Genomic DNA, 19,615 nt, shown 5'->3' on the forward strand with positions numbered 1-19,615 from the left:
TAAATTAGGACCAGTTTCGTTCGCATCAGAGGGACATTTTCAAGTGAACAAGGGAAGATTCAGTTGAAAATGTCCCTCTGAGGCGGACGAAACCGGTCCTAATTTATAGATTAAAAGTGGAATAAGTACTACAAAAAAATGGAGCCATTGTCGAAAACTACCCAATCAAGACTCGTAACTGGACAAAATCTGACATTCGAATGAAATTTTCAAAATGGCGTCCTATGGTAGTTCGTAGTTCCATTTTTGGCCATTCTACAGGTAAGTTTGTAGGTGTGTAACGTTAAAAAAAAGTCCCGCCGTCCCATGTAATACTTCAGATTTTCACTTAGTGATTGTATTACGTTAATATTTATTGTTGTTTAATTAAAAAAACGCATTTTTTTGTAGTACTTATTCCACTTTTAATCAATAAATTAGGACCGGTTTCGTTCGCATCAGAGGGACATTTTCAACCGAACAAGGGAAGATTCAATTGAAAATGTCCCTCTGAGGCGGATGAAACCGGTCCTAATTTATTGATTAAAAGTGGAATAAGTACTACAAAAAAAATGGAGCCATTGTCGAAAACTACCCAATCAAGACTAGTAACTGGACAAAATCTGACATTCGAATGAAATTTTCAAAATGGCGTCCTATGGTAATTCGTAGTTCCATTTTTGGCCATTCTACAGGTAAGTTTGTAGGTGTGTAACATTAAAAAAAGTCCCGCCGTCCCATTTAATACATTGTACGCTAAAGGCGCGCCGATTAGGTGACCATTCGACATAATTAGCATTATATTTAAATGTTGTTATTAAAAAGAAATTATCTGATATATGATTATATTATGTATTTGATTTAAATACTTACATATTATAAAGTGTAAAGAACTATTCATCACATAAAACGACTGGTACCTAGATACATATTTCATTAAAACACTTTATAATATGTACTTTCGTACTTTTTCCACATTTATTCCATAATGTTGATATTCAATCGATTTTATCCTAATGGACATTTTCAATTGAATAACAGTACAAAATATAGGTAGGTACATATTATTGCATAAAAAGTCAATTAAGTATAGAGGACGTGGGAGTCGATTGTTTACTTGAACTAACTTGTTGGTGATATTTGTCCTTATTTATTAAATGACTGGTTTATATACATTAAGAAATAGCGTAACTTCAAAACTGTGAAAAATTTGCTGTGTTTAAAATTCACCTGCCGTAGGTGTATGTATCAAAAAAGGTTCCCGACCAATGACAAAAACTTGAAGACGATTTTATTGCTTTTGTCGCATGATACGTACAAGAAACCCACAACTTAAAAATGAATTATTTTCCATACGATAGTATGTATCATCATCAGCTGTAGTATATACCAATATTGTATATAAATTTATGTTTACATTTTAGATATAATAGTGCAACCATCTATAATACCGTGGATTTACAAGAATAAAATTACAAAGCGGCAGGTTTACATAGGTCGTAAGTGCATTTGCTAGTCACGCAGCCTTCGCTATCGAGGCTTGATAATTATATATTATATACTTACACAATATTATATATGTGACATATTATAATATTTAGGAATATTATATTTCATCCATTGTTGTTATTTTTAAGTTAATAAGTCAAAAGAATAATATCAACTAAGATTTAATAACAATAAACAAAAATGCAAAATGTACAAAGTGTTTAAAAGTACCTTATACACCTTCTAGAGGAAAGTGGTATAATGGTCCCTATATCTAACGGGTACGAGTGGCAAAAATATTAATCAATAAATTCTAATTGATTTATGTTTTGTACTAGGTATTATATTAGTCATTATTTACGACCCGGCTTATGCCTTCTGGCTTATGGCCTTCTGGCTTCTTCGTGCACTATGCGCACTCACCGATCGTAAATGCACATTGACATAATAAAAGATTGTTAAAACCTTCTTACCTATTAGTAAAGGATCAAGTAAAAAACAAATTTTGATTATCTGAAGTGTTTGTGAAAAACCCGTAATGAATATATTACATACTATTAATACATTCAATAGGTAAGCCCGTTAAATCGTCATTTCCCGTAAACAATGGAACCAGCTAATGTGAAATATCACAAAATATACCTACTCACTAAATAAAAACAAATAAACAATTTTAAGCTATAATCCATAATCGTTAAAACTGAAGTGATCTCGGATTTTAAAAAAATACGTAGATCAGTTAACAAACGCGCAGGTTAAGTTTTTTTTTGTTTTTTCTACCATATTACTATAACATCAAATTATAGTTTCATGTGTGAACTCCCAGATTGGATAAATCAATGAACTATTAGAACCAAGGTCAACTTGTTAAGGCAAATGGTAGGCACTGCAACTGTGTTATACCTATTTATATCTAATATTTTCTTGATAAAATAATTTATTATCAATGGTATTAGGTACTATATATACACAATGTATCAATGTCGACTAATTATGATTGTATCATTTTGATAACTTCCGAAATAAATAATTATATCGGGTTTATATATTTCATTGAAATAATACTATGATATATAATTTATAGTATTAGGGAGTAGCAATTAACAGAAAACGCATGTACTTACATATTTTGCATGATGAATATAAAGTTTTTGAAAATGGCCTATAAAATGTCAAAAAAAAACATTACAACATCAGTACCTATATATTAAAATTGAATATCTCAATATGTCCAACCACTTGCTTGAAACACAAAAGTACGATTTGAAGTATCTTTCGTACGAAACTTTTTCTAAAGGGTTTCATTAACCACATAGGTCCGATATTCCCCATTTTACCCATCCATAAATCCATATAATATAATAATATGTTTTCATATTATATATTTTCGTAGTATCAACATAATATACGAAATCATTCAGATTTGGTACGATTTTAATAATACACTAGCTGTCAGGTCCTTCTCATTATGGGAGCAAGTGTGATTTGTTATTTGATAGTGAAAATAAAAGTAGTTTAGTAGAAATTTTAAACTTTGATTACAATAATAGGTATGTATATAAAAAGTGGAATATTATTAAATATTATAGATATTACTATTAACAACTAATTTTTCCACTCTATACGTAAGCGCTTCATTAATTTCTCTAAATAGTATAGTATATCTACCTACTATTCTCTAAATAGTATAGTATATCTACCTACTAATAGCAGCGTTTCTATATACTTAAGTATCGATAAAGTCTCTTGCACATATTATCAATATCATTTATTTCATATTTCATTGTACCTACTACATCGTACAACTTATTTTTCTGAAAAACATAGGTTCCATAAATTATTAACGCATTTTTTAATTAAAAAATGTTGTAATATTCGAGTCCGTCCCAAAAAAAAAAGGACTCCAGATATCCGGTGTCTAATTATTATTAATGCTGGCAAAGTAATTTGTATTGTAGACTGTATTGTACTTACGAGATGTGAGTGATTGCCTAAATCAAACAATAAAATAATATTATAAAACCAAATGAACTTTTCATAAGAATAAAATGCGTGATAATGTACTACTAGAACATAAATAATTGCGTGGACAGTTTAGTTGAAATAATTTTGAAGAGTTAAGCCCAATTATTTTATGTTTATAGATAATGAAGAAATTAACGTTAATGTTGTCATGTTACAAAAAGTAATTACCATGGAGTTGAAACAGGAGGTCTAACCACGTAAACGTAAACGGTAGTTAAAAATAATAAACGAGTAGGTAATTTACCGTTGGTTGGCCATAGACATTAGCTACTGACAATGTGAATATCATCATTTTACCACGTACTTGATGATGAGGAATTGCATAATTTTGTATGTATTGGTAATTTTAGTAATTAGTACATCGTCTCTGTTCTAGCAGAACACACTAACTGGAGAATACTAGTTATTAGTAATTTGACTTTGAAGTTGTTAAAATGTTTGAAATGGTCTATCATGTGAATTTATTAAGTAATCGTAAAAAGGATGACTTTAAAATAAAGACTTTTTATTTATTAAGGTTTCCAGACGGTAAAGTTTGAAATAAGGAACATTTTGGTATAACTAACTCAATATGTCATTTTTTCGAATTAGTGTCTTCTGCCAGAACAGTGACGATATTATACTTCTCTAGAAAGCCAACATACTTTGTCTACATGGCGCGACGTCCCGATAAATATTAACTGCTGCACGATATTAGAAGAAAGTTCTATCTAAAAAAGGACTTTAAGGTAATGATCTGACCACAGCACTCCATCCCTATTCAGAGCGAGGACAGACAGGGAAAGGTTTTCCAACATAATCAGTAACGGATCATGGCATTAAAAGAAGAAAACACTCTCGCACGGCCATTTTAATTAAGCAAGTGAGGTTCGCTCTACGTTACGAATGGAAATATTTTCAATAGGGTAAGAGTGGGTCAAACGGACAGGAGCTAAGCAATGTGATCACCAGCCGTTAAACACACATTTCAATCTTTTTTATTGGCTTGGGTATGACGTTCGGCCGTCATGCAGTGTAAATTATGAATAAATCTGTTAAATCCGTCGCAATCCCTGTGTATTCTGATTTTCAAACGCATGAGGTGCACAGAATATGTATGAAGAAATAAGGTGTTATAATATTTCTGTTGCATATCATATGCAATCAATTTTTTTGGTAAGACTTATAGAGTTTTTACATGATATTCAATGTAAACACGTTATTTCAGCATTCTGTCACACACTTTGATGCTTATGGAGACATCCCTTTTTTTAAATTTCCGACTATTTTTGTTTTTATTACTTATACGGGGGATACGGACACGTTGCTTGGGGGCAAACGGACAGACATATTAATTACTATTTTCAATTACTTTCTTACATAGTAATGGTAAGAAACCGACTTGGAACAACGGATAAATGTAGCTGGAGTGAAGAAAATAGGATAAAACTATAGAAGCCGTGGAAAAAACCATATTCCGATACTTTCATTTGCAAAATTATTTCTTATGCCACGAAATGCAAATATTTACAAGCCGGGTGAGGAATGGGTTCAATGGGTTACATGCATAAAATGGTTTAATTTTTTTATTATTGTGATATTAAGAATGGGTTCAATGGGTTACATGCATAAAATGGTTTAAATTTTTTATTATTGTGATATTAAGGGTGACGATCCTTATTTTATTTTTGAGAATTCTTGAGTGAAATTCATAATTTTTCATACAATTCATACATGTCCATCTGCCCCACACCTGCGGGGCAGACGGACACTTCGACCTTAGTGTAGTTCTTCAAGAGGTTTTTAATTTTTTCACGTTTTTTCGTCTGGATTCTATGAACTAATGATTGAGCTACTGAATGAAGTAAAATAATTTAATCCATCATTCTGTTTGAATTAAATATAGGTATCATAAAATTCCACTAGGGTGTCCGTTTGCCACACTATTACGTTATGGTGTTGACTTAAGCACTAGTATTATTTAAAAAAAAAAAACGCACAAAACAAGTTTAGTTTTATCGCAGTCTAACCAACATACTAAAATTTGCATACTATCATGGACTATTCATAATGCGGAATAGAATACTTAAGTTCTCACTAATTTAAAAAAAAAGTTTCGGTTTGTCTTACAGCAATATAATCAGAATAAGCTGCAAAATTAGATACATAAATAGCGTAAGTTCTTAATGTTAAAAAAATGTCCCTTTATTGTAATATTAGTTGTAGGTTAGCTTTAAGATTTTTCTAAAATAATTTGTTATACTTGGTAAGTTTTGTTTAGTAATAAAAAAAATAGTATTGAGCATTCGAAACCAGCCCTTCGCCGGGGCCGGTCTTCTGATTTAAATTTTATATATTTTATATACATAAAACTTATTGTGCTACACGCTGCATCAGGGAACTCGAGAAATAATAGGAACTGAAATACCTACCTAACGGGTAAGGGTAAGGAGAAGCAGGCAACCGATCTCGAGTAAGGGAGAATACGGGATAAATTTAAACACGTGTCGGCATACGTCGAATACTGACAACTGCTCTCCGGTTTATGCATTGACGCTCATTTAATATTGGCGTATGACACACACTATTGCACGTCTATAATGCGTGGTTCTTTTTCGTAGGACACTCACCCTGCCTCTCACCAGCCTACAACTCTCTCGACTCAGCCTACAACCATAAGCTATCTGGCATTTACACACTGATGACTAATCCAGGCCATCACAGTATGTATATATAATATAATTGCACAGAAGAAACGCTATAATCATAAAAATAAAACTACACTTCTCTTTAAAATCTGATAGCTACATTTAGCAATGAAATAAAGAAAGTGCTGTTATTGATTCAACCAAGTCAAATAGAATTCGTTCGTACGTAGATTTTATAAAATATTTCAATGATTCATCGAATCAAAAATACAAGGGATTCACAGCCAAAACCCGATAACATAATGATTACAGTACAATCATTATTAAATATTTTATATAAAAAAGTTCAATAATGAGGCCTCTACTCGAGGTGCAAGGCATAAGGACAACGCGAGACACAGGTGTCTCGAGAGGTTGAATTTCCAAAAATAAATGAATGGGCGCGTTCAGACGGAGACACACGTCGTATGTCGCGATCATTTATGTTTTATACATATGCAGTGTCCAGAGATACCGGTGTCCAGACACCAGTGTCTCGTGTGAAACAGAATATAACCACCACCACTAAAACATATTATGTATTACGCACTATGGATTCTATTTGTGTGCATTAAAAATAACATGTGTAGACGTACGTATCAAGAGAACTCACATATTATAAATGCATGCATTGCAAGTAGGCAAGTATTTATTATCAAATGAAAACAGACTCATAAATTTAAAAATGTCCATAAAAACAAAACGAATAAATAATTCATATAAATCCGTGCATTTAGATGACTAGTTAGAGAGACCTCCGCGAAAGGTGATCGAGAATAAATCCGATAACAGACTGCGTTACATAGTAATCTTGAACTATGTAACTGAATCGCAAAAAAAAATATCTCAAGGCGGCCATCGCTCACTTTTCATCGCATACAGTATAATAATCAAGTATTGCCAGCAAGATCCGGTAAAGTACGCGAAAACTGTAAATACGTCGAGATTTATTCATAAACAACATAATTAATTATATTGAGTGCATGTAACAAATAGCTCAGGTTTTCTGAAGGCTTTTCGTTGTGGTGTATATTGCATTACATATATTATGAAGTTCGTTTATTTTTGAGGACAACGAATTTATTAGTTTGCAGTGAATTAATAAGTAAGAAAACACCGAACATTTTTTTAATGACAATCATTACTGATTCTCCTGGTCAATATGACTGACTATATAAACTATAAAGCAATGGTATTATTCAACCCTTCAGTAAATTATTATTAAGAGCGTATATAAGTGAAACGGCAGATAATTTTCAACAGTATGTGGGACGTAATTTCGGCCGCGTTCCCAGTCGGAAAGCGATAGTCGACTTGTGAGCGCGTCAATTGGTTTTGTGATGGCGTCGGAGGAATATATTATTAAATTGTGTAAAGATGACTAAAAAACGTTCCGCATGTACTTGAAAAAGAAAACATGTCAATGAATATACTATTATTATTATGAATATAATTATAAACATAACATTAAAACGACGTATGATGAATTTTTATGACAAATTATATTTCGTTCGGCTCGCGTCATTTGCACAATCCGCGCATCGCCTAGTCACGATCTTTTGAGACCATGCCTGAGCCATGAGCTGAGGTACGAGGGTGGGTCAATAATTCCTTAGAAAAAAGCATTAAAACAGTTTTTATTTTTGTATTTTTTTTTATTTCTCAACATAATCTCCTTGGAGCTCAATACACTTGGTTAGACGTTTCTCAATTTTTTTTAAACCGTCAGAAAAATAAGTTTTCGGAAGGTCCTCAAAATAAGCATTTGTCCGATCGATGACTTCTTCATTTGAAAAAAAAACGTTGTCCACTTAGCCATTTTTTTAAGTTTGGGAAAAGGAAAAAGTCACTGGGGGCTAAATCTGGCGAATACGGTGGGTGGTCGACCAATTCGAACTTCAATTCTTCAATTTTAGCCATTGATCGTAAACATGTGTGAACACGGGCATTGTCCTGATGAAAGAGGATTTTTTTCCTGTTTAAATGAGGCCGTTTTTCTTCAATTTCGTTTTTTAGCTGGTCCAATAAAGATGCATAATAATCCCCTTTTATTGTTTTTCCTTTTTCCAAATAGTCAACGAAAATAATTCCACGTGCATCCCAAAATACAGTAGCCATAACCTTACCAGCTGATTTTACGGTTTTTGCCTTCTTTGGACATGGTTCGCCTTTCGCAATCCACTGCTTTGACTGTTCTTTCGTCTCGGGAGTATAATGGTGTATCCATGTTTCATATACAGTCACAAAGCGATGAAAAAATTCATCCGGATTGCGTTGCATGAGCGACAACAGGGCTTTAGAGGCCACCACCCTATTGCGTTTATTGTCGACTGTGAGCAAACGCGGCACCCATCTTGCAGAAACTTTTTTCATGCCCAATTTGTCATGTAAAATAGAAATGACGCTACCTTTTGAGATCCCTGTAACCTCAATTATCTCACTCAACTTTAATCTTCGGTCACTTATCACCATATCGTGGATTTTATTGATCATTTCTGGTGTAGTCACCTCTACAGGACGTCCTGAGCGTGGTTCATCCTTTGTTGATGTACGACCACGTTTAAATTCATTTAACCAGTTATAAATAGTTGCAAGTGAAGGAGCAGATATGCCGTGAACTAAATCCAACTCATTTTTTATTTCCTTTGCTGTTAACCCTTTTATATTAAAATGTTTAATAACAGCTCTAAACTCAATTTTCTCCATTTTTGTAAACAAGCAAATTTTTTTTTAAATGTACGAGAAACACACAACAACCCGACCAATCTGATTGAAACTTCGCAGCATACTGAATCGGTAGTGCCGCTGCATGAAAACAAACCGCTTACAGTACTAGTCGCGCCACCTGTCGGCTTTTCTAAGGACTTATTGACCCACCCTCGTATAGGAGAGCCTTAATAAAAATTCATCACACTCGGATTCCACGCGGGACCGAATCGCTAGCATATAAAGCAATGTTAAAGAGAATTAATAATCACCATCACATTAGAAAAATAAATATTATTATATTGACCACTTCGTTTCACCACAAAACAATTTCATGACAATTTGGATTCGACTGTCTTTTTTAAACGATTGAATAATTCGAGTTTACAGTCAATTAAATGACTTATACGCCAGTGGATTTTCTGAATAATGCAGGAACTATAACGTAAACAATGAAATGGTAAAAAACACTGGAATTAAAATGCAACATTGGTTTTCGTCTGCAGTCAATTTTCAATGAACCGCAATGATTATTCATGAATTTAGAATGCTTACGTACTGTTTTTAAAAATAACTACTAAAACTTCAAATCCCAAGTATTTTGAGACACAATACTAGGGAAGTGTGTGGTGATTCAACCGAACGAATCTAAGCCCAATATAGTTAATTTAATATAAATGGTCACGTTGTTAAAGGCGATTAATCTAGACCTCTCCATAAGGTGTATGGAGAATGGGCCTCGGCCCCTAGGCTGTCCTCAGAGGATGTGGGTGTCCACACAAGCAGCTCCGAAAGCACGGAATGAGACTCCTGTAGAAAGATTATGCGGACGGCCATCTCCCATCGCATTTCGTCAATTTTGCCGCATGAAATATGCGAAATATGATAATTACAAAGTTTTTAAAAGTTATAGATATTCTTCAGCATGCCGTGACGTGTAAAAGGCTGGAAAGCAATAAGCTGAAGCAACAAAGAGCCAACAATGCTTACTCAAATTGCTTGGGTTTCGTTAAAAAAATCAAATTATCATTATTTCTATCGCGGATGAAGCAAAATTATTACGAAAACAGCGAATTTGCGTAATAGGTAGCGGGCAGGCAAGCAGACGGAATATTGTTTATTCCAATTGAACTCGCTCGGCGAAAACAAATTTAATTTAATGGCAGCATCGCAATTTGATCATTAAAAACAACAACAACGCGGCAAAAACAAAAATCATTAGCACCTCTATTCTGTGCTGCCATATTTTTTTTATTACAATTTATTGTACATTTTACGAAAATGGGGTAAAAATAATTATACAGTCGAACTTCGCTATTACGATCACGGAAATAGCGAGATCTCGGATGTAGTGAGGAAACATTCGTTGACATTTTAGATTTGGTTTTCCCCATACGGTTATTCACTTTTATAACGAGCTACTTCTCGGATATACCGAGCAAAACTGTTTTAAGTTTCGATCGTTTAAAAACAATATTTTCGACACTAAGCAATAAAATCCGACCGCACCGATGCCGCCGGGATCGGATTACGTTTATGACACTAGTTAAGTGTCTAAGTATGTAATTGGTGTTTTCGCCGACAACATTGAAAAGGTATCCACGCATATGGTTGAAATTTCATGTTAAAAATTTAAGCTTTGTGAAGTCACTAGGTACCTACCAGCGCCGACGGCTCATTACAATAAACAATTCTTTTGTGGTTTATAAATGCCATGCCTTGTTTCGGGGATTTTTACGATGGTTTTCAGATTTTTTAATATTATATGCTTAAATAGAACGTGGCGCGAAAAATGTTATATAACGATATAACGAGTAATGCTTATAACGAGCAAATTCAGTCGGTCCAATCTTCCTCGTAATAACGAAGTTCGACTGTAGTAGGTAAACAATTTTCTTTTCGGAAATGCATTTACTATGAGAGCTGTTTCGAGCTGCCAATTTTCTTCATGCTCTGGGGATATCATTTTAAGTACTTACCTACATTCCAATCATTGATGTATTATACTAGAATACTAGATGCATAGTTACCATACAAGTGTCATTTTAAAACTGTACCTACCACAAGAAGATGTTACAAATATCATCTTATAATAATATTTCCCTGTTGGTGGTGTAATGCGTTAAGACCGTTATCATGGATTCCTAAATATCACCCGTATTGTAAGGGCTGTAATAGTCATTCTATGGATGAGAAAGAGAAAGTCGTCATGAGTTGACTATAAGTTATAGAATAAGATGTAAGCTAGATAGGGCTTACTCATGCCAGGTGGTTTTCGAGACAAATATTGATTGAGCGTAAATTGAGTTAAGTCCGCAGATATTGAAACAGCAAGTTTCGCCACTTGGCTGAATCTCTGAAAATCGGGGGTCATTTAAAGGAGCATATGGTTCATCCAGTAAAACATCATTGATTCCAATAAAAAGATGATACAAAAAACAAAATTATTCCAACTATTTTGGCGTGGTAAAATGTTTTACGTCGTACATGGTACACAGATAAAAAATAGAGAACAAACTTTATAATAATCATAATAATAATACGATTGGCAACACTGCGGCTCTATTTCGGTATTCGAGTATGAAACGTAACAATTTGAAATATGGCAGACTGTCAAAAAATATTGAATAATTATATAAAATCAATGAAACGTTTATTTTTGACGAAATTGAGGAAACGTAACAACTGAAACTTCCGGTGATTAGTTGAATAAGAATTTCCTCGTTTTCAACCATTCCAAATAATAATGCCTGCTACTGTCATTTAATATGTTCCACCCTGGGAAGATGTTATGGTATACATTATTTGTCTTATATTTTATCGTGTTGCGAATGAATCTCGTCGAGTTGGACAGATAGATGGCTGAAATAGGACGATTTAGCACCGAATACTTGGTGTCACCACCTGAACACCAGGACAACTGAATAATTATTGCAACTGCAAGTTTGGCGCCGGTAATTATTAATGAAATGCGTGAAGAAATAGACTTACTTGAAACAGTAAGCAACCAACATTATCCCACGATAGAGTGCCTATTTATTTGACTATACATACTAGGATATTGAGAACAAATATTATGGAATTTTTCTGTTTTAGTTCTGTATTTAGATGTAGGGACTGCAATACCGAATGAAATACTTACCGGTATTTCCCATTGAATTTTCAATTTAAATTTCTTTAAAATATTATTATTTTATAGCATGTGTCATTGTTGGTCACCAAGGACGGCGAAGAGCCACAGAAGTAAACCAGATATCGCGTAACCCGACAAAAAATGTACAATCCTTTTACCCTTTTATATTAATTAATACATGTTTCCACTTTCAATACCGGTATTGTCTGATTTTCAAAACAAGTATCGAAAAGTGCTGTTATACCGGTTTTGAAATACCGGTATTGCAATCTCTATATAAGTGTACAAATATTTAAATTTTATTAGTGTGAATCACTTTTTATGCATCTCTGGAGAGAACGGAGTAATTACTTATCAAGTTGTGCAATAGTATAAGTTCTTCTACGAACGCACTTATCAATTGAATTGATAAATAATAAAAAAATAATTTACATTAGAATCTTAATTGCAACGATTGCACAAAAATATCTACACGAACGCATGGTCCACCATTCCACGATTTGCGCAATATGGACTTCAAATTTACACAAAACATTGCACAAACATTCAAAATAATTGACGCACAATCTGATCAAACTACAACAATTGTGCGATATTGTAAAACATCGAATCAATCAGAAATATCTACAAGGAAGAAGTAGGTAAACTGTATACTTGAATGAAAGTGTGAAAAACATCTACTAATTAATGAGGTCAAGTTCCATCCCGCATGTAACGCTACCTACTGAAGAATTATTTTCACCGTGTCTACGATTTGTAAATTTGAATAGGTATATATCAACTTTAATTCTTTATAGCAGACATGATCAACAATTAAACATAATATTTTAAGAACTGCTTGTACAAAAATAAGGCCGTCGAGAAAAGCCCTATTGAGGCGGATGTAACCGATATTATTCAATTTCTTAATTATTTATAATAAGTATTTCAAACGGTGTTAAAATAGTACTTATTGGATATCGATTCACTATACGACTATAAAGACAGTATGTAGTTCTAACAAATTGCTCAATTCGCTCAATAATGAGTGTGCTTAAAACAAAGGACTAGTTCTAAAGAGAAAATCGGAAAGCTGAAGCAATAAGAATTAGCATCAAGATATCTCTCAAATTAAAATAGGTGACATAATTAAAGCACAATTCAAAATGCTATAGCGATTAACTTTAATAGTAGGTGATTCGTGAGGTGACACTACTACTTGGCGCGAAGTAGAAACGCATACTTACATTGCGTCTTTACTTATTCATGTTATTCCATCGAATAATGAATTCGGCCACATCTTGTGCAAGACTATTGTGTCGCGGCAGGGCACCGTATCACGTATCATTCATCCATTATTTACAAGGTTTACTTACACCACCACGTATCATCAGAAGGTTTATTTCCGTTGCAAAATACAAACGTGGCACAACCGGTGTGTCAATTTTCGTGCGCGTGCGCGAATCCAAAACAGTTTAAAAAATACCAGCGAAATATAATTTATGTGTTGCTAGTGTTATTTATCTATCACCCAAAAAGGGGTGATTTGATATTCTGGCACTGTCACTGTCCGAGCATTCGCCATCGTTGAAGTTTGCGGAACCAGAATTAAAGCCGCTGGGCATAATTGAGGCATGCACAGAATGACAGCGAGATGACCACCACAACGCTAGCTGGAACAAACCTTTTAATCATACAATGCCGGCATATAATGACAGATTAGGTTATGCAGTTATATTTCTAAATGGGTCCATCTTCAGCTTCAAAATCATTCAAATCTTCAAAAAAACGCTATACATTTTACGTATCGTGTGATTGATGTAAACAGCTAATTCAATGTATAGTATTTTACGCTCCCAATTTATGATGTTAAAATTTTGAAATGCATTAAAATATTATCTTCGGTTGAAATCAAATCCGAGTCAACAGATCATGTGTGAAGACGGAGAAAAACCAACGGTTCAAAGTCAGGGCAAGGCCACAAGGACGTGGTCAGCGCCAGGAAAATCCAATAGACCTTTTCTGCTTAAATAGTTTCATAATAACTCAGTTATGTATAAACACTACAACATACCATGAGGCTAAAGACAGTAGCGTTTTTTTTACTCATATTTACCCTGTGTTTTTATTTAAATATTGTTAACACTTATTTTTTAGGTCATGTCGTGAACGCTTTGAATTTTTAATTTGCCATGTTCATTATATTATGTAAATTAAATAAATAATTTTGAATTAACCATGGCGTGATAAATATTCTTATATCTATCTATACGACAAAATAAAAAATATATTAGAGTAGGTAGGTACGTACGTGTTTATTAATGGATGATAAATCAATCAATATCACAATTATTTACACCCATAGTAAGTAGTAAGTACATCAATGTCATTGGTATACATACCTACATAATTTTGAAAACACTTCTGAGAAAATATATTATCAACCATAGAAAAAATCTTTCTGAAAAGGGTAAGACACCCCCACAGGAATCGAACCTGCATCTCTCGGGTATCGCGCCCACGTACATTGACCACAATGCTAAAGGGGTCATACTTAATTACGACACATTTTAACTAATGGCTTTTAATTCTCACCGAAGCGCTTTCTAAATTGAGCTACATTGGCGATCGGTTTAATCGTTATCGGTATTTTAAATCAAAGAATGTATTACTTTAATTACTAACCGACATCACGGATCACTCCAAGATGTTGTGTTGTAACTTACTTGAACTTGCTAATAATTATCAGTTAACTATTTTTTTCAAGTAGTATACAATAATTGTATTAGGTAACGAATGATCCAGGAAAATCAACATAATAATATCAATTTCCAATGCAGTGTAAATATTTAGATCGAGTTTAATTCCTGCATCGGTTTTCCTCCCAGGCGTGGTTTCCCCGTCCGCACAAGTAGTCGTGTCATATCGAATAAGTTGGCGGTGACAAGGCTAGGCTTATGGTACGTTTACATCTGACACTTATACCGTTATACTTATTTTATGTGTCGGACATAAAATTTCATTTACTGTTTACACCTGCATGGATCTGACATAAAATTCTGGTATACTTCTCGTTGAAATAAAGTCTCGACACTTTATTCAATGGCAACATTGGAATAAATATATGCGGTGTTTACATATGATATTGTAATTTATTCGGACACTTATTTTGTATACTTCTCAAAAACGTTATGTCAGTTGTCAATATGGGAATGTTAAAAAAGAAAGTAGCGAGTGTTATTATTTTAAGTCTTTTGGCAACAAAAAGGAGGAAAAAATGGTTTAGATGGGTGCGGGAATGGATTCAGCGACGAGAAGAACTAGGTGCCTTCCGTTTAATGTCAGAGTTTAAAATCGAAGATCCAACTCAATTTGTGAACTTTAGTTTGCAAGATTGGACCTTTTGCCAAAAAACAAGACACACAATTCAGAAATGCGTAGAAGAACGATTAACAGTAACATTGCGATATCTAGCTCTTGATCGTCATTGCATATTCAATATAATATTATCGTACCTAATACGAGTGCAGGTGTGGGCCAAAATGAATTAGGTAATACCATTTGAAGCGCATTTTTTCTTCACAGAGTGCATCAGAATTAATCGTATGTGCCGAGAACAAGCGATATTTTATTTTCGAACAAAATCCATAGAACACGGCACATCCGATTTATTTCTCATTGTCTATGATTTTTGACAGATCGCTACAGTACATTTATTAACGTAAACGTTGGGCATACATTCATGGTGTACCTATGATTATTGATTGTCCGTTGTTTTAGAAATATACATATGCAATTCACTAGGTACCTGTCAAACTACGAATATTGTGTCAGGTACTTGACATAAAAGTAGACGGTGGTCCAACTTCGGTGATATATCGCTCCAAGTTCGAACTTGTCGAAAACGCGGTGTTTACATTTGCGTATATAAGTAGATTGAATAAGTGGTAGGTGAGAGTCGACACAAGCAAAATAAGTGGCAGATACAAATATACTTACTGTTTACACTTAAGTGAATATTGTGTCATACATAAATATGACGATATTAGTGTCAAATGTAAACGTACCATTAGACAGGCCGCGATATTATTATCGAGCACACGCCTTTCGATCGGCGGTGGGCGCTAAGCCTCGCCGCACGAGACATTATTAAGTCGGGCTCAAGTTCCTGCTTACTGCTTACAAACCACTATCACCATCGCCGGGTGGAAAAGGTCATCCAGCAATCGTCAAACGACAGAATCCACTGGCGTTCGAATACAGTACAAAAAATTAGTGTCACAAAACACAGTAACCAGGCTAACCAGAAAAGAATAAGAAATACCCAGTGTGAGCAACGTAATGGTGTATCGATGAGGGATTTAAAGTATTAATTAAACAATGGTACAAATAAACCAATGTATTTTTTGCTCGGGAGTCCAATGCCTGTAGATTTTATTAAAATTCACACTTCGCACGGGTTTATCACCCACCTTAGTAAAAGGTTCATGCAAAGGCATGAACAAAAACGAACCATAAGTGCGAGTGAGTAAGTATTCGCCACGCTTATACCTCCCCACTATGCGTTAAAGTAGGATAGAATTTCTACGACTGAATTACATATTTTTTGGAAACGTCGCCGGTAAATATGGATGTTGAAATTTATTGTTTTTTTGTTAAAGTTAGTGGGAAGTAATTATTTTTAGTTATTTTCGTAGAACATAATATGGTTAACTATGTTGTATTTAAATTTGGTAGCCGTACTGAGAAGCAAGACGATGGTTTAACGTTTTATAAATAAAATCGAGGTCCTACTGTACGTTATACCCAAGAAACACGGCTTCATTTTGCCGAACAATAGGCGCTCTCTATATATTATTATCATTACTCTGAGGGTCATACAATTTCCTTAGGTGCGCGTATGGACAATAAAACGGCAGCAGGCTTTGAAAAACGGTCAAGACCAACCGCATAGTAAAGTTATTTACCTGGCGCAGGTGACAACGGTATTAATAAGTAACTTGTATTAGAAAATGATATAATTTAGAAGGCAAGTAAGTCATCCCACCATTTTATGTTCGGGGACTATGAGAAATATGTCATACTTTAAACCCCTATTCTATATTATTGTAATACGATTGTGTTTGTGCGGTAACAAGTAAAATGTATGTGAAAATATATCGGCGGGTTGTCGACCATGCAAAGTCTGTAGATGTTAATAACACTTGAAATTGAAAGTTCGTTAATTGGATCTTTAAGTAGAATTTAGACTAACTGGAAGGTAACCATTAATTATAATGTTATAGTAGACGAGAAATCATTTTAGGACTAAGAAAGACCGACAGGAAGTGGGTCAGCTGGAGAAAAACTGTCTAGAAAAAAGCGTCTAGATTTGTCATGTAATGCACATTGGTTGAGATGAAAACGGACAGAATTTAAACTGGAAAATAATTACGGGGAAGCAGATTGCCCGTTGGCAAGTTAGTGAAAACGCCAACCACGTTTGAGCTCTGGCGCTACAAAGAAAACTAGAAAGAAGATTAGATGTAGGCGAGACACAGAGTTAATCTGCTAACCAAAATGTTAATCGAAATTAATGTGCCAGTTAACTACATTAGAAGGCAAAGTCTAAATATTCTTAACAAATACTACCGCATTCTGTCATGAAGTAAACGTGTTAATTCTAATACCTTGTTTAATGTAGGTAGGTATGTATCTTACAAGTCGACGAGTAGGTGACTCATTTGACTGATAGTATAATCCTGTGTTGATATAATTATAAACGAATCCAAAAACCAAAATCATAATACAAGAGTCAACTTTTCAACAACGACAAACTTCAAGGAGTGGAATTAGTTATCAAGTTACAAAAAGACAGGTTTCAACAAAATATGGAAAATCAGTCATATAAAAATCACATCTCGCCTTCTCCGTCTTTGGTATTGGTTCATAAAATAAAAACAAATACCTAAGGTGTCATGCCTTTGCGAGTCGCATGACAAGGAAAAACGAACATTCGGAAAAACTCATCTTCAGCGGAAGCATTGAGGGTCGCTACATGGCCCCCACAAGGGGGGGCGGGGTTGACAGGGCTCTAGCCTGGGGGCCCGGGCTTAAGGAGGGCCCGGCGTGGCGGATCGACCAGCCAAGTGAGATAAACACACATCACAAAATTGCATTTATAGCTATTTCATTTCAAACATACTAACATTTCAAAATATTATGTAGGTACTTGTGCGATGCAATTTTCGATTATTGTTTGTCGATATACGACAACTCCACAATTCAAGTGCGTATGGCCCCCACAAGGGGGGGCGGGGTTGACAGGGCTCTAGCCTGGGGGCCCGGGCTTAAGGAGGGCCCGGCGTGGCGGATCGACCAGCCAAGTGAGATAAACACACATCACAAAATTGCATTTATAGCTATTTCATTTCAAACATACTAACATTTCAAAATATTATGTAGGTACTTGTGCGATGCAATTTTCGATTATTGTTTGTCGATATACGACAACTCCACAATTCAAGTGCGTGTATTAAAAATACAAAAAAATCGCTATAAAATACCCTAAATTTTACCTTGAACACTATTTGTATTACGCAACTGTAGATCGTCACACTGACTTTAACCTTAGGAATAGGTAGGGGGGGCTTCTAGCCTCTAGATTCTAGCCTGGGGGCCTGCTTCAAGATGTGGGGGCCATGGGTCGCCCACTCAAGGTGCCGATCGCTGGAAAGCTATAACTAGGACATTTAAAGGAAGTCACAATCGTCAAATCAATCCGTACTACAACAAACCAAAAATAAGTGCCGATACCAAAAGTCAATACGTACACATTCTCCTTGCTGCACGAGCGTCACGGAAGAATAATATTTTATATTATAGCGGTTAAAGGAAATTGATTTTTTTAGAAAGGTTTGAAAACAGCTGTAGGTAATAGATCGGGAAGCCATACCATAGCGGATATCAACTGAGGAATCGATAAAACATAAAGTCGGTTACAGTCGACTACTGCGACACGGCTGAGTAGTGACGCGGATATTCACAAATGCATTTAATTTATTGAGTAGTTACAAACACCTCCTAATACTGGCTAAATACCCGACGAATGGATTAATAATAAATGTTAATTTAGCATGTGTACGTAGTGAAAGTATTGCTCCATTCAAAATAACATAACACATTTAGTCTGAATCGACGTATCAGTTGGTAATTCAAGTATACTACCGCAATTTAAATGTAGCAACTGAGGCCCACTATAGTCAGGCCGAGACACGAAATTGTTGTTTGTAGTTTCATATTGAAGTACATGGTAATACGTCAATTGATTGGATCGTAGAGTGTACGTTTTATAACTGTTCACCTTTTTCGCATTTTTTCTACACTGATATACCTATTTGCCTGATTACCTCGCATAAAATTAGATCAAATGATATTCACTTGTATTAATATATGTAGTAATAAATAAACAGATAATATATCTAAAACAAATATTTTTAGAATATATTACACCATTTTCACCCTAAAACCCGAGTGCAAAGTCATGAAGACTCTAATATCTACAATAATCAATAATTAGCACTACCAAAGAAACTCACAATTCAGTGCCTCGGCCTGCCAATAGTCGGCCTTGGTAACAATTCAGGAGACAGGAGTAGAC

At 34.6% G+C, this 19,615-nt stretch overlaps 1 protein-coding gene and 1 long non-coding RNA gene across 4 annotated transcripts in view; one reads left to right on the forward strand and one right to left on the reverse strand.

Moving 5' to 3' along the window:
• Hipk (Homeodomain interacting protein kinase) overlaps window positions 1–19,615 on the reverse strand; it is a 215,727-nt gene that overhangs the window by 170,016 nt on the left and 26,096 nt on the right. The window lies entirely within an intron of this gene.
• On the forward strand, window positions 7,820–17,786 carry LOC147077717 (uncharacterized). The gene is made up of 3 exons (XR_015072227.1): window positions 7,820–9,039; window positions 14,639–14,936; window positions 16,050–17,786. It is a non-coding gene; the product is annotated as an uncharacterized LOC147077717 (long non-coding RNA).

This window comes from Rhyacophila brunnea, unplaced genomic scaffold (genome assembly GCF_057557595.1).
Source record: "Rhyacophila brunnea isolate RB1 unplaced genomic scaffold, BYU_Rbru_1.0 scaffold_12, whole genome shotgun sequence".
NCBI lineage: Eukaryota > Metazoa > Arthropoda > Insecta > Trichoptera > Rhyacophilidae > Rhyacophila > Rhyacophila brunnea.